Raw genomic sequence first — 6,988 nt, forward strand, 5'->3', positions numbered from 1 at the left:
CTACTTCTTATTTTTTTTTAATATATTTTTTTAAATATACATTTAAACACTCACCTAACTATGGGATACTGGCATGTCCTGGGAAGCCGCACGAAGAGAGCAGAGTAACATGATCATATTCTCCATATTAGGAATGGAATAGAAGAAGAAGACATATTTGTTAGCGATTCACCTAACTCATTTGGGTCCTTTCTTTGGATCAATTACGAATTAATAAAAAAAGGTTTTTTTTCCAGATACGGAATCCAACCCGTACCCACGGTTTTAAAGATATGCCAAAATAGAGAGAAGAAAAAAAATATTATCATCTATTTTCTAATATATTATATGAATCATAAACTACTACTAGGTAGGTACTAAGTATTTGTCCATATTTCAATACTGTCCTCACAGCTTTACATAACCCGTTGGTAAATACCTATTTAATATTATAAATAAATAAAACTGAGACATAATATTATTACGAAACATATTTTTTCCAAGTATTATTCGTGTATCAGATATCGCCAAGCACCTTCAGTAAATCGGATCGATTTCAACACTGTACTAAAAAGTCACCATCAGCATATTATTATTATGATTGGTGGATATGGTAGCTACGTCATGTCAATAAGGCTTATGCATAATTTGACAGCTGACATGACGTGACATAATATAATGCACTGGTAAGCGGGTATTTAGTTTCATTGGTAAATTATTACGAATATTATTTTTTTTAACTGTAGTTTGTTTATATTGCGTCAATTTTGTATAAGATTGATATTCAATCTTGATTAAGAAACACTATGCTAATGTCCGTGGGGTAATTAAGCCGATTACCCAGAACTTGTGCTACCGGTAAATTTACTAATCGTGCGTAATTACCACGTTTTTCTTAGCTCGTATTCTTGTTTGTCCGGTGGTTTTTCATGAATGCTTGCAATCGATATTTAACTAACTTCCCGACTAGCTAGACATTTGAAACTTTTAGAATATTTCACAATGCCAATGCATTCTTTTAATACTTTTGGCCATCTTTAAGTAGAATTGATTCATTTTCAGTTAATTCTATTTTGTATGAAAAGTTTTTTCGGAAGAAATCCGTAATCCAATCCACTATTATTGGTTGCTAAGGGGGTGGTCCTAACAACTAAATTATTAACATATACGTGCGTTACTATGGAAATAAAAATGACAATTCAGTATTCTATATTTGTTTGTTTGTTGCAAAATAGCAAAAAAATGATCTGTTGACAACTGCCTTATTTGTTCTAAATTATTGATATATAGAATTGTAAAGTTTATATGATTCAACAGAAAATTTAAAATTTAAAAAAGTTCTTTTTATCTTGTAATTATTTTTATAATAACTTTGTATTTTGAGGTGATATATTTCCGTTCATATTAGCGACCATTTATCGTAGAGATTTCACCATTTTTTTGTTTTAACCTACACACTGTTGAAATTTTTTTTTAAATTAAATTAAGTAGGTATATAGGTACCAAATTATTTGTATTTACTAATACACTATATTTCAGAATAAAAACTTCTCTTATTCTCGACACGGGTACACACATAATTTGAATCAGCCTAAGTAACATGTTGTATTAAATTAATAATTGTATCGATAGCTTAATCAGTAAAGCTCATAACCCCGAATGCATGGATATTTTTTCAAGTATCGTCACTACAACACAATGGTAGGCCGCCTCCAGAAAATGTCTCAACTTCCTCCTGTGTGCCTCAAACTCTCTACACCGCTCTACATCGAGGATGTTGTGTCGGTTTGTCCACAATCACTGCAGTTTAGGTCACCCGAGCATTGGTATGTACCTATAACGAAGAAGAGTCTCTTGGGTGGTTGGGAGTCGTCCGTCCTTGAGACATGACCTGCCTGAAGTGTGAGATGACGGAGGGATTATTGTAGGTACAATGCGTACAGTTTGTTGTCGTACTTTCTTTCCACTGCCACCTTCCTCGAATAGGATTTCAAAGACTCTTATCAAATACCTATAAAATTTCGCTCATTCAGTATTTTTTTCTAATATTATTATGTTTCGGAAATAAAATAAAATAATATAATACTTATTTAAATTCTAATTGGTTCAAGTGTAATTAGGTATATGTACTTTTAAATATCAATTGTTTTTCTTCGACCCATGTTTTACCATTCGGAATCTTCGGACACTATAGGTGCATATATACAGTAGGTATAATATACAATCACCCATAGTATTGTCGAACAAGAACTTCTTGTCCACGTGTTAAACCTGTGAAATAACAAGCCCCTCCTGTGCAGTTAATCTAACTTCCGTTTTCAAATGAAGAACGCCTCAAAATTTATCATTTCATTTTACGCTTTGATGGTGTACGGATCTATCAATTTACGTAATTTGAAGCTTTTTATAATAAAATATGTCTACAACGATTTGGAGTGATGTTAGATTTATTATTAGTAAACTTTTGGTTTATTGCGAAGAAGAAAAGGAGACGCATCTAAAAAGAGAGTCGATACATTATTTAAACACGCGTTGTCGCCCTGACAGATATGTCACTGACGAATCGTCTATATGCGACTTCAGCGACCTGTTATCGACGAGATCTTTTCGTCGGACAGTAAATAAGCAAACGTACAACTGACAGTGAATATTATAGTTACTTAGTATATAATAAGTATATGTATTCCACGTATTATTAGAATTTCTCATTATTTCAATATTGTGGTTTTAAATGCAGTAAGTAACTATATTCCGTATTATTTTGCCAATTAATGAGTACACATAGTGCCTGAATATGCCTAAAGACAAAACTCGAATCGAAAAGAATTATTCAAATCAATTAGAATTTCGAAATATTATAATTTGTCATTTCGGATGCACATAATATCGTTCTGTATTTTTTGATGTCATTCTCAAATCTTTAGGAGAAAGGGTATTTGTTCGGTTTTTTATTGGAAAGTTTTATAGACACTCCTTATATTATCCGAAGGCGGAACGTACGACAATCATCTCGGGGTAGTGCAGATAAAAGACTGGGCCGAAAAGCCCTAAGATACGTGCTACATCGTGAATGATTAATGCAATACTTTTATGCCACAGCCCCTCCCCTGCCATCACACTTCCTGTCTGCCTCCCCGCAGGCCTGGAGTTCGAGTCCTGGCCCTTATTTATGGCCCTTCCGATCGTTGCGACCCTGCTGAGAATAGAAAAGCTACGAGGGTCCGTGTCGTGTTGACTCCCTTTGAGAGTACTAACGTCTTACATACTGGTGTCTGGATTATTTTTGTCCAAACTATTTTGTCATTTTTTTTCACCATCCGGCAAAACTGATTTAAATCTCTCATATTATTATTTATTTACTGCAATTGCGAAGACAGCCTGTGGGACAAAGGTAAACGATTATAACTAACTAAAACAATAATACCTTATACACACTTGAAAGTGATCACTGATCAGTGTGTGACAATAATATAAATATCCACATACAGTTTATAATAACGCCAATTAATGCGAAGCAATTTGTCCTCGAAAATTATATGACTAGATTAATAATTATAAATGTTTATTTTCTTTTAAATATAATTTTTGTACTTATAGGTTTGTAAAGTTTTTTAAAGTGCTCCGGTAATAAGTTTTGATCACAGAACAGTGATAATAAATATTATTCCGATAGGCTATATTCAATACGCTACATTTTGATGTAGGGTTTTGAATGTGTGAGTGTCCTACGAAAATGAAACACGCATTATGCACGTGTAATTCATAAGCCGAGAGTAGAGTAGTTGTCAGTATTCGACGTGTTAGTTTCCAATCCTGGTACCATAAAGAATTTGAAATACATACGCCTGACAATTACCTAGGTAGAGGGTCGCAGCCATGATCTATTCCAGTGGGTCTATTCTATGCTTATCGACTGCTAAAGTGATAAAGTGAAAAATATTATCAAACTTAGGGTAGGTTTGTATCAAAATATTAGCACTTATTGTAACAATTACACGAAGCCGGTTTTTATTGTTGCAATAAGTGCTATATTTTAACAGCACCTATCTTGCTGCTGTTAAAATATCGCACTTATTGCAACAATAAAAACCGGCTTCGTGTAATTGTTACAATAAGTGCTAATATTTTGATACAAACCTACCCTAAGTCTGATACTATTTATCAATTTAGTGTTCGATAAGTATAGAATAGACCCACTGGACGGAATCGTTTCCCCGTGTCAAGCCTATCAAGCACCATTAGCGAGGGTTGCATGACTAGTCAATGCGCTCCCCAAAGATATAAACATTTTCAGTGATGTATTTTGTTTTCGAAATTTTATTTTTCTGTTATATTTTTTTCTTCTCTCTTCACTTTCGTGTGAGGGTAATATTTATTATAACGTAAAATGTTGTGAACGTCTTGAATTTAAATTTGTTATATCCACAATGTTTTTTTTTCTTAAATAAATATCGATTCATATTTCGTGGTAATTATCTTGTAGGCATTTAGTTGACTCATGACGTTTAGAAAATTCTCGAATAAAAATTATTTTTCACAATATCTATCGTTCTATATTATTCATGTAATAAAAAAAACGAATTTTCAAAATGGCTTAAAAAGTAGGTACTACATAATCAGTATCCGTTGTGATTGGTAAGCACTGCAGTGTTCAGTATTCATGTTTTGACTAATTGGAATACCTACGACCATTGTTGTTTAGACGAGAATATTAATCTAGAGAAATATGACTATATTCTAAAACATTAGAGCGAGAGGTTTAAAAGAATACTATTTTATGTAACAAAAATACTTTATGCAGTCATCAAATGTTTACAATAACTATAAAGGATAATAAGGCTTCAAAATTATATAAACAGATTATCTACAATGTTTAAGGAGTGTCCAGGATCATGGTTTGAAAATACAATAAAAACTCAATTTTGACCTTCGACGAGCATGTCCCCCCTTAAGACGCTACAAGTTTGCATTATAAGAAATTGCGTCTCGTTGTCAATAATTGTCACCGAAATCAGGTCTAAGTCCCATGCTTTTCCATACTCCGGTTTCAAGAGTATATTATAATATGTTATGTTATATATTATATTCTATGATATAAAGGAACCCGTGGCACTCTTTTGTATATTTATAACGAAGGAGATCATCTCGATCTAATTCTAAAATATTTAAATATATAATACATAATATACCTAGTAAATCGTATAGGTACTTAAATTACCCCACGTAAAGTTAGTATCAGGTCAGAAACCAATATAAACTTTGGTGGTCAGAGCCGCCAGGGGTAACTTTTCTAGAAGAAGATCGTTCGTGCAATGTGAACAAAAATTCTGTCAGACAAATAGGCCGATTTGAATCTCTCAGATTATCTTGCGTTTTTCACGGTTTTTCGATTCCTTGACAGAGGTTTGAAAGCATAACGATATGTAATAAAATATATTAAGTATTTATATTAAGGGTGCTCGGTCAAAGCACTGGATCATATGGGGTGGAGTAAGTTTTCAAAGGAGATCACTATCAACCAAGGGTTGTAGTGTCAAAAATTATTTATTGCTATTCGTAGTTAGATACCTACAGGTGGTGAAAACTACCTGTTGAACCAAGGCACCGCCATCTTTAGATTTATAAAGCCTGAGCATAACTTTTTGCACAAGCAACGAGTGGTCCACTTTTCAGCTGTCAAAATCATATCCCAGATTGCTTGACATATTAATTCACCCTTTCTCGTTTCAAATTGAATTATGAAAAATTCTCAAATCAAATATATTAACTATCAGTGTTATTGATAAATAATATACTTACATTCCAGTTATTTATCAGCTATCAAAGGCAGACTAGTCCTTCACACAAAAACCGGTGATAATATCGATTTCCAAAAAATATGTAGCATACTATGCATTACATTCGTAGAAAGTGTATTAATTTATCATTTAACTCATCTATCCAAATCAAACCATTCCCTGTGTCAAGGCAGCTGGAAATATCGATTTGTAATAGCATTTTAATACTCATATTTTTATTAGCAGTGTATCCATATATTATGAATAGTGTAGGAATATGTTTTCTGAAAATAGAATGGCTTGTAATGAATGAAACTGAAATCAGGTAAGTCATACGTTTGAAAAATTGATCTTCACATTATCTTATTATACTTATCACGCTTCTTGTGTAAATAAGCCCAGAAACGGAAGTAAGAATACTCCAACAAGTGAACACGACAGACGCGTCAGTATGAGCACTCTATAGACAACGACAGGTCATCCATAGACAACGGGAGGGGCGAAAAATAGGATCAGTTGTGTAATGTATCGGCTTTCTTCTTCAGTGGGCAATGACCAGGGTAAACGATTATAAATCTTTTTTAGGTATGGTCCCAATATTTAGTTATATTAAGACATACAACACTGTATTATATTATTTTCCTGTAATCCGTGCACGATACACCTGCATATTCTGATGGCTGTCACTTGCGTTTCTCAATTCCGGCATTATTTCGTTTAGGCTTAGTGTGTCGACAGCCACTAAACGGTCGATCTTTGTTGCCCAATGTTACGACTAATAATATGACAATATGTATTTATAATATTTATATTGATGCTATCTTTACTAAGAAATTAGACTTGAAAACACCTTCTCTTCTTTCAACTTTCTAGTCAGACGTCGCATACGAGACGGTTACACGGTCCCTCCGGTTCACGAATTTGTTTGTGAGATACGGAGGCGAAATGAAAAAAATAAACAAGGAAAACTTTCGGTGAAAATTTCGAAAATATTTGCCGGCGACATACAAACGAACTTTGATGATTGTTTTTTGTTGTTGTGAGTCGGAAAATTTATCTGTGGCTATGTTTATTTAACTTAATTCCATCTGAATCTGAAATGATACATATGTACGGAGTACGGACCTACGTTTATCATTTAGATATATATGTAAGGCACTATTATAATACTAAGTAATACAGTTTACTTCAAAAATATATTTTAATTGCCTATTTACAATGTGTATTATTAC

This window comes from Rhyacophila brunnea, unplaced genomic scaffold, assembly GCF_057557595.1.
Source record: "Rhyacophila brunnea isolate RB1 unplaced genomic scaffold, BYU_Rbru_1.0 scaffold_12, whole genome shotgun sequence".
NCBI classification, from domain to species: Eukaryota; Metazoa; Arthropoda; class Insecta; order Trichoptera; family Rhyacophilidae; genus Rhyacophila; species Rhyacophila brunnea.